A 12089-nucleotide genomic window follows, 5' to 3' on the forward strand; every position below is an offset into this window, starting at 1 on the left:
TCCAGCGTCGGAGAATAATACAAGCCAGGTCTGGCTCATTCATGAATTTGATAGGATGCATATTCTTTAAGCTATTCCTGAAGAAGAGATTTGCTAACGAAAACATGATGTGAAACAGTGGTAATATGAGCAACCGCAAGCCATGCCATTGGTTATATGGAAAAACATAGTGTCATGTCATGTTTAGCAAATTAGAGTTTTAAGTGCATTGTCAGTTGATGAGAGTAATCATTTACGATCTGAATGAGTGCTGAGATACTAATCTGACAGAATGAGATACCTCTAGTGTTAGAGAGTTACTTATGTGCAAATAACAAAGCAGTGCATTCTTAACAGGAAATAAAGAAATCTGTGAATACTGTTGCCTGGTTGATCGAGAAGAAAAAACACCACCTGGAGTTTTTTACCTACCCATTTGTATTCTTCTTCGAGAGAAAGAAACATGCAGGGAATGCCAGTGAATCCAGACTCCAGGACATTCGAGTACCACTTGATTGGAGGTAACTATTAGACTTTATACAAGGGGGGGGAGAAAATGGAAGATGGGGCAATGCCCGGTGATCTGATCCATCCTACTGCTCCCCATGTTCTACCAGCCACAGTTTCCAAAACTCATTCTTCCCAAGTGGCAATTCGCATTCTTATGTACTTATGAGTTAGGAATCGGGGTTTGAAAGGACAAGGAGGATAGCTTTGTAAAGACCTTTTGTTGCCACACAAAATCAGCAGCTAGGTAACAAAGGAACATCAAGAACAAGTCACAAAGGATGACATCATGAGGCTACCTCCAGGTGACTAAGGCCCCAAACTAAGATACACCAACTTTTTTCCATCTCTTTTGGTTTTGGCACATTTTGGTGGCATTAAAGCCAAAATATTGGTAAAACATTGCAAACATAAAGAAAAACTGTAAAGGGGAGTTTGGTAGCATTGTATGGCGTTGGCATGGCAACTTGCCAATGCCTGGGAGGTGAAATGGCCAAAGGCGCCGTTAGGGCTTTGACCCTCACATTCACATGTGTCAGCCTGCTTCTTTTTCTGGGGAGCTGTACATACTCTGAAGTAGGAACAAAATGACTGCACTTAACTATATGGCCGTTCATATTTTCATGTTTATGCAATAATGCTTTTTGTTACTTGAACTCATGTCGGACTATCTTTAAAGTCCAACCAGGAGTGATCTTTCAGCCTGGCGGTGCTGCTGGCATCCCGGCACACGCATGACATCACGTGAAAATAAAGACAAGAAGCTAAGCAGGTGAACCAGGGGTGGCGGCCATTACGTGCCGCGCTTGGCGGTAACTTCACCCACAGCTTGATTCAACAGGCACTGTCCGGGGCAGGATGCAGCCCTCCCCAGCTCTACTGATCAGCTGAAGTAGCAGGCTGACTATATGGCCGTTCATATTTTCATGTTTATGCAATAATGCTTTTTGTTACTTGAACTCATGTCGGACTATCTTTAAAGTCCAACCAGGAGTGATCTTTCAGCCTGGCGGTGCTGCTGGCATCCCGGCACACGCATGACATCACGTAAAAATAAAGACAAGAAGCTAAGCAGGTGAACCAGGGGTGGCGGCCATTACGTGCCGCGCTTGGCGGTAACTTCACCCACAGCTTGATTCAACAGGCACTGTCCGGGGCAGGATGCAGCCCTCCCCATCTCTACTGATCAGCTGATCAGCGCTCCAGAGCCTAAGCCCCCCAGGCCTAAATGGGAACTGGGGCCGGTAGGGCCGCATCCATTGGGCAATTTCTTTGTTTTCATTTAAAGCACTGCCAGCATGAGATCATCTCTCTAAAAGGTGAGGTGTGCATATAAGGTTGTGCGCTTTGAGCTGAACTGTACTAACTGTGACCCTGCAATCGAGCTCTGCTATGGCCCCCAGCCCTAAGCTGCTGTTTTGCCCTCCTCCGCACCTGAACTGCGATCTGGGGGTGGGGCGGGGTTGAGTTCTGTGTACATTGTAGAAGCCGGGCCCACCCGCCAGCTCTCCTGGGCCTCAGCTGCGTGAGAGTCAATCACACAGAAAAGGCCAGTTCGGAGAGAGAGCCAATGAGAGGAAGTGCGAGGGGACTTCAAACGCTTAATGGCTTTATCACTTAATGTGAGGGGAAAAAAGCCACGACAGTCTTGCGATACTTGATGTCAATGAAGGTGTCGCACATTGTCTAGTGAAAGTTGTGGCTGGAAATTTTCCATTTTTCGGCTGCCTACACCAGTGACATTTCATCTCACATTCAAAGAGCACTACCTTAATTAAATGCATAATTAACATTTTCTAATGGTGCTGTGCGCTGTTATAATTTTTGACTGAGCGCTGTGATGATTTTGACAAAACTCACTTACTATGTCTAATTTGATGATAATTTAATCTGTTCCTCTCCCGCGACATGATCTTTCTTGATTGAGTTTTAGTAAGGGCATTTTTTGATGGATTGATTTATCAGCATTGAATGGAGACAACAAAGTGACATAAATGGGACAGGGAAGGGACCACGAAGCCAGTGCGCTCTAATCTAATCTAAGATTGAGGGAATCTGTCCTTCAACAGTGTCCTCTTGCCAAAATGCCTGTCTCATCCACTCTGTTGGAATTCAAGATTTCGGACATCTATATGAGGTTTGAGGCTCGCTGATATAAAACACACAAACAAGATTTTTCTTCTGCACTTCTAAATGTGTTCGGACCCAGGGATCGAACCTTTGTTGCTCCAAATTGTTTTGCTTCAAAGGCGCGCGTGTTGCCCATGAGCTTTCCTCTCAGCCCTTGTCAGCGTAATCAAGCTTAGACCCCTGGTAAACTTCATCTCAATATTTGCTGCTCTTAACGCCATAAGCTATCACGCTAGTGACGAGGCGGGGAATCGCTCCAAACTAGTCTTAGGAACTTGGTAAAAGCGGATTTGCTGTAATGTGCCTCCTTTGACTTCGTTTCCTTCATTTAACCCAGCCAGGGTTGGACTGGCCCTTTCGGTCGTGCGGCCCGTGGCCGAACAGAGTTGGGTACCCTGGGGGCCGGTTTTTCAGACAGGGACCCTGGGCCGCAGGGGCTGGGCTGGGCACTGAGCAGCAGGCAGGCACTGACACTGTCTACAGAGTCACTGCAGCATAATAATTCATCAAAGCACGGTATGGCGTTACCTTGCTTTGATGATTACATCATGCATGCATCATAATTTATTAATGATGCATGCATGTTGCAATGCATGCAGTCTGCAGATGCATATCATGACGATCAAGGTAGCCATGGCCTGCCGCCACTGCATGGATCTGCACAATTAAGCAGAGTAGCAAACAAACAACACCAACCGAGTGAGTCCTGACCCTGGGGGGCTGTCATGGGGCAGAGACTGCCTGCCTGCAGGGCTTGGCTCAGAGGCAAGCTGGCTGGGCTGCCTGGGGCCCCACCCCCGCCACTTGCCATTTCACACTACAGTTGCTTTCAACTTTGCAGGAAGTAACAACACATTGTTGCACTTCTTTGCAAAGTTGAAACGCAACTTGTGCCTGGGGCTGGGGTGCCGCCAATCCATGGAACAACAGGGCGGGCCGGGGGCCGAAAATTCGGCTGCAGCGGGTTGCCCCGATAGACTCTGTGCCGCCAGTTGCTGTGCACGTGCGTCACCGTCAGTGACACCACGTGATTGACTCAATTTGCTGGGAGTTGGGCCTCTGAACCCTTACCTGGGCTGGGCATGATTTTGGGCATGCGCATTCGCAACGGCGCAGACAGTAAGTCAGACCAGAGAGAGCCAGGTCCAGCTGAGCCGCACACACTGCAAACCAAGAGGACCCAGAGTGAGAGCGGACCACCGCTACTGTCAACATTGAAGCCAGGGATTTGGCTGAGTGTGACAGTTGAGGGGTGATACCCTGCAGGAAATTGTCATCCAGTCATTGTGGCACAAGTTGTTGTTTGATGTTGGGTGATCAAGGGGGTGTGATGAGGACAAATTGAGTTTGGCAAGCAATGTCCTGGGAGCCACTGACCTTAAGGTATAGCTTACAGTCATCAGAATACTGATGGGTGGCTATGTTGTGGTCTTTTAGGAGAGTTCCCAAGGGTTCATGAATAGATGAAGATGACTGGGAGACAATGGAACCTTGGGGGACTCCACACATGACTGTAGATCCCATGGCACGCAACTATTGTAAACAGATGAGACACTGGAAGTATGAATGTCCGTATAGACCACAGAAGTCCAACCCACCTACTCCCCAGGGAGCAGGTGGATTATTTCTCTGTGTTCCCCCAAATTAGAAAAGCAGAATCAGTCAAGACTAAGGTTGATCCTTCCAAGGAGCTGCCTCGAACTCTGCCTGAAGCAGAGGAGGGAAAAGCTACTGTTATAGTGTCCTTCTTGAAAAATATATTATCATTCCCCTGTAACACTGTGATCTGATTTTGCCTGTTAAGAAGCATGCCAAAACACAGATTTCTGCAGGATTTATTGGGGGTGAATTCTGCTCTGGCCCCATTATTTCCAGTGGTACTGAACCCGGCTATAATTTTGTCCTGCATAGTGCTTACTGCTACAGATTTTAACGTAGTGGACTTGGGTTCTGTATTCTTTTGCATACCGATACATGTAGATAGACAGTTCTTGTTGGCATTGTCTTACTACGGAGTTCAATACATTTGGACTAGGGTGCCCCAAGGGTACACTTAGCCACCCACTTTGTTTTCCAATTAATTAAGTAGGATTTCGATGATATTAATTTTCCAGGGAAGTAAGTGTTGGTGCAGTATGTTGATGATCTGTTGGTAGCTTCTCCTTCAAATGTGGCATGCAAATAAGACACATATGTTGCTTGCTATTATAGCCAAAAATGGGTACAAACCATCCACACAGACGTTATAACTCTGTAGGGAAAGGGTGCACTATTGTGAACTATTTCGGACATAACATTATGATGGGACACACCATAGTGCCTTCTAGAAAAGAGGCAGAATACGAAATCCCAGAGCCACAGACTATTACTCAAATGAGAGCCCTTTTGGGCATTGTGAGCTATTGTAGACAATGGATTTTCGGATGTATGCAGAGATAGTAAAACCCCTGCAGCACTCTATGACCACCAATACGGTAGATCTGCTTCAATGGTCAGCAGAAGCTGCAGAAACATTTGAGGTTATAGGAAATGAGGTGGCTGAAATACCCACTTTAGGTTTACCAGATTATAAGAAATGTACACTGTATTGTCATGAAAGAAATGGGTTTGCATTAGCAGAACTGACAGAAGCACATGGCCATTACCAGAGACCAATTGCATATTACAGTACTGAATTAGATCCAGTAGCTGCATGCATGCCACACTGTCAACCTTTAGTGACATCTGCAGCCAACAGTGGGGGGTTGTATTGGGCCCACCCTGGCTGTCGCCATCCCCCAATTTTACACATTGGTTTAATCAAAGTAAACCCTCTCATAATAGTGGGGGTTAAATGCTCCCCTTTCAAATTACTCTTGGTCCCGAAGACAGCCTTTGCCTTATTCATGAAGGTGTCTAATGGTTTCAGTTTTAGGACCACTCATTTCTGTTTTATGACTACTGGTTTCCACCCACTACCGTGTATCTCAGGCACCTTCCACAGTACCCCTGAACTCCCAGGAACAGGCACTAGGTTTGGAGCAATGGAAGAATGGGTGGAACAGACACCTGGAATCTCATATTATATCCATAGATAATCATAGGTTGGCTTCTTGTCACTTCACTGGTGTGCTCTTCCTTGTTAAATGGCCTAGAGCAGCAGAGGCTTCTTTAAAGGTTTTCTCCTAAACCCGCCAGTGACCTACCAACAGGTCAGGAGCCCTCTCTTCCAGTGTAGACATGGGTAAGGTATCCCATATTGCCTTAGCACCACAGAGACGATAAAATTAGGTTCTGGACAAGCATCAGGAGAAGTCCCAGGATGAAGAACAATAGGTTAACTTTCACGTTCCTCAGGAGTGGGGTCTGGACACTTGGGTGTGAGAACCCACACTTGTGACAGGTCAGAGTAGTGGTCACTACAAACGCCAAACTGATGGCCATCCATATTAGCATTGCCTGCTTCCAGAGGGTTTTTCGCTGGTCTCGGTGTCATATTAGCTCGAGTAGCTTCTGGGGCTTGAGCCAGTGTAGTTTCCTTCAGTTCTTCAGTGTGGATTCACTGCTCTATGGTCACAGGTCGAATGGGTCATGGTTCCACAGCCTCCTCCCATGATAGCTTGACTTCCCCCGTCTGGGTGAGTATGGTTCAAGCTCTTTCATTCCTTGGCCCTCCTTCCTCATGCAGTCAGTAGAGTAGGAACTCTCCAAGTTCATGCTCTTTGAGTAAAAGTTTTGATTCACACTCGTCTTCTAGCTTGATTCTTCCCCTTCTCCCTAGACTGTATATCAGCACACGATCGCCAACTTAAGGGAATAGAATATAAGTTTGATATTAGACCAGTATTTGAAACTACATGCTATAGGATTAACCAGGGAGAGGGACACCAGCTTGTGTTCTTGAATCTACAGCTACTGGAACTGAAGTGACTCCATTTTGTTTGCTTTCTTCAACGATCCTGTGCAGTGCAGGAGTCCCCCGACGTCCTTCCTCTTGTCCCCACGACTGAGGGTCAGGAACAGCGAGATCTGCAGGACCTGCTAGGAACTTCGACTTCAGCAGCATTTGTTTCTTCATACAAACCCGATTGAGAGAACGCCACTCTGGCGGTGAAAGTTTGTGAAACTTTCCCAACTTGCAGGCCTAATCAGCTTGTGACCCGACATATGATTCTTTTTCACCTAAACTACTTCTAAGAACTTTCGCAAAGACTTTACCGCTTGATACCAGAACTGTTTTTGCTTATCATGAACACTAGCCCATTGACTTTGGCCTAGCCTATTGACTTGAATTGAACTCCTCTGGTGAACTGAAACTATTTGCACTGTCTAAAAAGTATATATGATCTATTTTACTTATCTTGTGCCTTTTGCTCCTTTCTAAGTAATTAACTGCTATTTGGCTGCTATTTCAGGGGTATCTCAAACTGTCTCAAAACCTTAGAATTTTGTATTGAAGTGTATTGATTTATAATATTAAGTTGCCTTATCCTAATGAAATGTTTTCTAAATGATTGTGTAATACATTAATACGTGTTTTTACCAAGGAACCTTGAGTATAAGTGTTTCCTTGAACCACTGTGATTGAAAGTCCTTTGTGTAACTACTTGTACTCAGTGGTCGTAGTCTATGAAAAGTAGTGGAATTATGTTCCCTGCTGGCCTGCCCCCACTCTCCACAAACCCCATCCCCACACCTCCTCCTACACACAATACAATCCCCTGAACATATGCTCCTGCTGTTTGAGGGAACGTTTAGTGTAGTGCACTGAAAGTGCAAGTTTCAACTTCTTTCTACACTTTTATTTCAAAATGAAACCAATACAGAACGGTTTCATTAAAAAAAAAGTATAGGAACAGTAAAACGTAATTTAAAAAAGTAGAGGCGCACCGTTCCCAACCGCTCCCCCCCACATCGAATACTGCTTGTACTGCTCACATTCACTCTTGAGATAAGCCTGGCTGCTCAGCTCGCTACCAAAAACTGTGTGGTACAGACTTATACCAAAGGTTGCTTTGGCTAACACCTGTAGTCCTAATTGTGTGTAATGGTCCCAGAGGGTACTGCCTGCAAGTCTGCCTAATACTCACCAGTGAGATTGTGACATGATCCTGTAGACCCAAAGTCTCTACTAATTAATACATGTAATTAATCATTTATAAGTGAGACCAGGATTGAATCCTGGGTTGTTCTGCGTTGTCTTGGTTCCAAGACAAACAGGTTGCCCCTGAGCTATCCTCCCGGCCCTAATAGTCATACCACTGAGCCAGTCTCCAAAGCCTACTTAACCAAGAGGATGCTTGCATACCAGGTATTGCTTCCGGTGCTGTGCTGGGTCAGGAAGGTGCAGGCAGACGGGAAGATGCCATGGCCACTGGCCAGGACCTGACCCCTACTACAGACATCTATAGGGAATAGTGCTCCCCACCTCCCACATTCAGCACCACTGATGTTTTCTTTCCAGTTATTATTTTCAAAATATATGTAGGGGTAATTGTTTCAGTCAATTGTGATTGAAAGAATATCCCAAAGGTTGATATATCACATGCCGCTCTTCGATATGACAGGGTGGATTTGCCAAGGGATAATACAAGCAATTCCAAAAAGCGTTATGTTTTAAAAAGTAGATCGAGATCATTTTAATTGATAGTCGCATTTGTTAAAAATAAAATGTAAGACCTCTGCTTTAAGCAGTCAGGACTGCAAGAGAACGGTGAAGGGCAGACTAGGGGCAGATTTTGGTTGTACCACAAAGATGAAATCTCTGCCATGCACATAGACAGAGGCGTTGCTAGGGGGGGGCTAAGGGGACTATAGCCCCTGGTCTTTTGGTTGTAGCCCCGGATAGAATATCAGGAGCTACAGCCAAAAGGTTAGCTAGCCCCCAGTCCCGACAGTTCTGACATTAGCGTAGCCCCGGGTCTTTTCCAGACCTAGCAACACCCCTGCACATAGATTTCTGTTAATCAGGCAATTTAACATTGTGTGTGTTTCACAACCAACGGCAGATCCCAGGGGCTAATGTTCCCTGTTCCTATCGCCACCCTCTACACCTGGATTTCTGTGAGAGGAACATTGTGGCATCCGATCGTAGAGAGAGTTACTGTATGAAGTCATCCTTTGGGTGACATACGTGTTGCCTCAGTAACTTCAATAAACGAGGTTACTGGAGCAGTTATGACTCCAGTCATTACAGGAAACACTTTGGAGTCACCTCTTTCATCTGTTTCTTTTGTTGTGGTTTCCATGTCCCCGCAGGCTTCTTTTGCTTGATGCTCAATAGGTTGAGAGCAAAACGTTGTAGTTAGTGTTATGATTCATCAAGCCCATGGGCTTTTGAATATACTGTGATCCATGTCTTTGTAGCAGGAGAAGGAATATGTTTATGAGCACAGAAGCACATATTTTAGCCCACACAATGAACCCAGTACCCAATTTCCTCCATCATGACGCCACCCCATCCCCGATCCCCTCTTCCACCATTCATTGCACTGCTGGATGTTCTGGCTCCTTCCGGGAAGAATTATCATGGCATCATTAGCTACATGTGTTAGCACATCAACCGGCTATTAATAATATGACAAAAGGGACATTGTCAGGTGGCACATATCTTGAAATTGGTGTCAGGAAAGCAGGGCAGCGACCTCCTGGATAGAGTGAGAAAACTAGTTGTGTGGCCATCTTCTCTTCGCATCAGAACAATGGCTTGAGCCTCCAATGAGCGCCTTATGCAATCTGTGTTATCTTGAAAATGAGGAAGGATGGAGGAAGAAGAAGCCCTTTAACGACGTATGTTTTGAGTAGGGAAGATTTCCGAATGTGAAAGCTAAGGCAATTGATGATGCCCCAATCCAACCATATGATTTTTAATGTTATTTTGTATTGGTTAGACAGAGTCTGGCTGGCCTCCAAAGAGGCATTTTGGTGCTGGAAAGAAGTTGTAAAATGTGAGTTAGTAAAACAGTTAGAACAGTAAAACAGATGCACACAATCAAATTAAGGTCCATGGCAGCAAAAAGAGAGAACCCAATATTGGCCCGGCAAGGAGGGGTCAAACACAGAAGGTAGCCATACAATCAGCTAAAACTCCAAAGTGACGTGCCCCAAGACATATGCGACCTCCTTCAGAAGACCTCTCTGATGGGAAGAAGCAGATGGAGCTCTCTTTGGGGAGAAAGGGGGAGGGGCGCACTGGCATGGAATGGTCATGGCTCCCCACTCCAAGTTCATCAGGGCTCCCTATATTCCTGAAGAAGAGATTTGCTAACGAAAACATGATGTGAAACAGTGGTAATATGAGCAACCGCAAGCCATGCCATTGGTTATATGGAAAAACATAGTGTCATGTCATGTTTAGCAAATTAGAGTTTTAAGTGCATTGCCAGTTGATGAGAGTAATCATTTACGATCTGAATGAGTGCTGAGTTACTAATCTGACAGAATGAGATACCTCTAGTGTTAGAAAGTTACTTATGTGAAAACAACAAAGCAGTGCGTTCTTAACAGGAAATAAAGAAATCCGTGAATACTGTTTCCTGGTTGACCAAGAAGAAAAAACACCACCTGGAGTTTTTTACCTACCCATTTGTATTCTTCTTCGAGAGAAAGAAACATGCAGGGAATGCCAGTGAATCCAGAATCCAGGACATTCGAGTATCACTTGATTGGAGGTAACTATTATCCTTCCTACTGCTCCCCATGTTCTACCAGCCACAAAAGTCGTTTCCAAAACTCAGTCTTCCGCAAGTGGCAATTCGCATTCTTATGTACTTATGAATTAGGAATCGGGGTTTGAAGGACATGGGCGATAGCTTTGTACAGACCCTTTGTTGCCACACAAAATCAGCAGCTAGGTAACAAAGGAACATCATAAACAAGTCACACAGGATGACATCATGAGGCTACCTCCAGGTGACTAAGGCCCCAAATTAAGATACACAACCTTTTTTCCATCTTTTTGGGTTTTGGCGCATTTTGGTGGCGTAACCGCCAAAATATTGCTAATATAAAGAAAAAACTGTAAAGGGGAGTTTGGGAGCAGTGTATGGTGTTGGCATGGCAACTTGCTGACACCTTGGAGATGAAATGGCCAAAGCACCATTAGGGTTTTGACCCTCACACTCACGTGTGCCAGCCTGCTGTACTTGCTGGGGAGCCTTGCACGCTCCGAAGTAGGAGCAAAATGACTGCACTTAACTATATACCCATTAATATTTTCATTTTATGCAATAATGCTTTTTGTTACTTAAACTCCTGTCAGACTATCTTTAAAGTCCTACGAGGAGTGATCTTTGCAGCCTGGCGCTGCTGTCAGCATCCCCGGCTCACGCATGACGTTAAAATAAATACAAGAAGCTCAGTAGGTGAACCAGGGGGTGGCGGCAATTACATGTCGCGCTTGGCCAGTAACTTTATTCACTGCTTGACACAACAGGTATTTTCCGAGGCACGATGGAGCCCTCCCTATCTCTACTGATCAACGCTCGAGAGTCTAAGCCCCCCAGCCACAAACTTTAAATGGGAACCGGAGCCCGGTCGGGCCGCTTCCATGTAGCAGTTTTTTTTTTCATTTAAAGCACTGCCAACACGAGATCATCTCTTTAAAAGGTGAGGTGGGCATTTAAGGTTGGGGGTTTGAACTGTACTGTACTAACTGTGATCCCGCAATCGAGCACTGCAATGCCCCACACCCCCATGCTGCAGTGTTGCCCTCCTTCCCACCTGAACTGCGATCTGGGGGTAGGGGGAAGGGGTTATGATATGATATAATATGGCATTTATAACGCGCCTATACACAAGTGTTTCAAGGCACGATGAGGCAAGAGAGGGCAACAGAGGGAAGACAGAGACAACGATCTTACTAGGGCAGGTGATACTGACATCGCGCAAGTGCAGAGGAGATGGGAAAGAGGAAAAGTGCAAGGGGGTAGGGGGACGGGAAGTGCAATACATAGGATAAACAGTAAATAAATAGAACAATAAATAGGAACAATAGTCAGAAGTGTTGCCAGCTGGAGGCAAGTGCACGGCTAAATGCAGACATCAGGAGTCAAGTGCTGGTAGGGGGCTATAGGGATACAGAAACAGTCACAGAGTGCAAGGGTTGCCAGAGGGGCAGTGCAGGTGTGCAACTGCTGGGGAGGAGACCTGGGCCCGAGAACAGAGGGTAGCCAGGTGACCAGTGCCGTTTCAGACAGGAGTTCAGCAGGGGAGAGGAGGAGAGAAAGTAGAAGCAAAGAGGAAGGTCTTGAGGTACTTCCGGAACCGGAGATGGTTCTCCTCAATTTTCAGAGGGACAGGGAGGCTGTTACAGAGGGAGGCCCCTGCTGAAGAAAGAGATCTACCACCAGCTCATTGCTTGGAGAAGCGACTGACCCTGAGGCAGTTGGAGGCGGATGAGAAAAGAGCTTGAGAAGGAAGATAGTTAGGAAGAGAGAGTTGAAGGTATTGAGGCCCCAGGCCCCAGAAGGCCTTGTGGACAATGCAGAGGGTTT

Source organism: Ambystoma mexicanum, chromosome 11, assembly GCF_040938575.1.
Source record: "Ambystoma mexicanum isolate Mex_15411 chromosome 11, UKY_AmexF1_1, whole genome shotgun sequence".
Taxonomy (NCBI): domain Eukaryota; kingdom Metazoa; phylum Chordata; class Amphibia; order Caudata; family Ambystomatidae; genus Ambystoma; species Ambystoma mexicanum.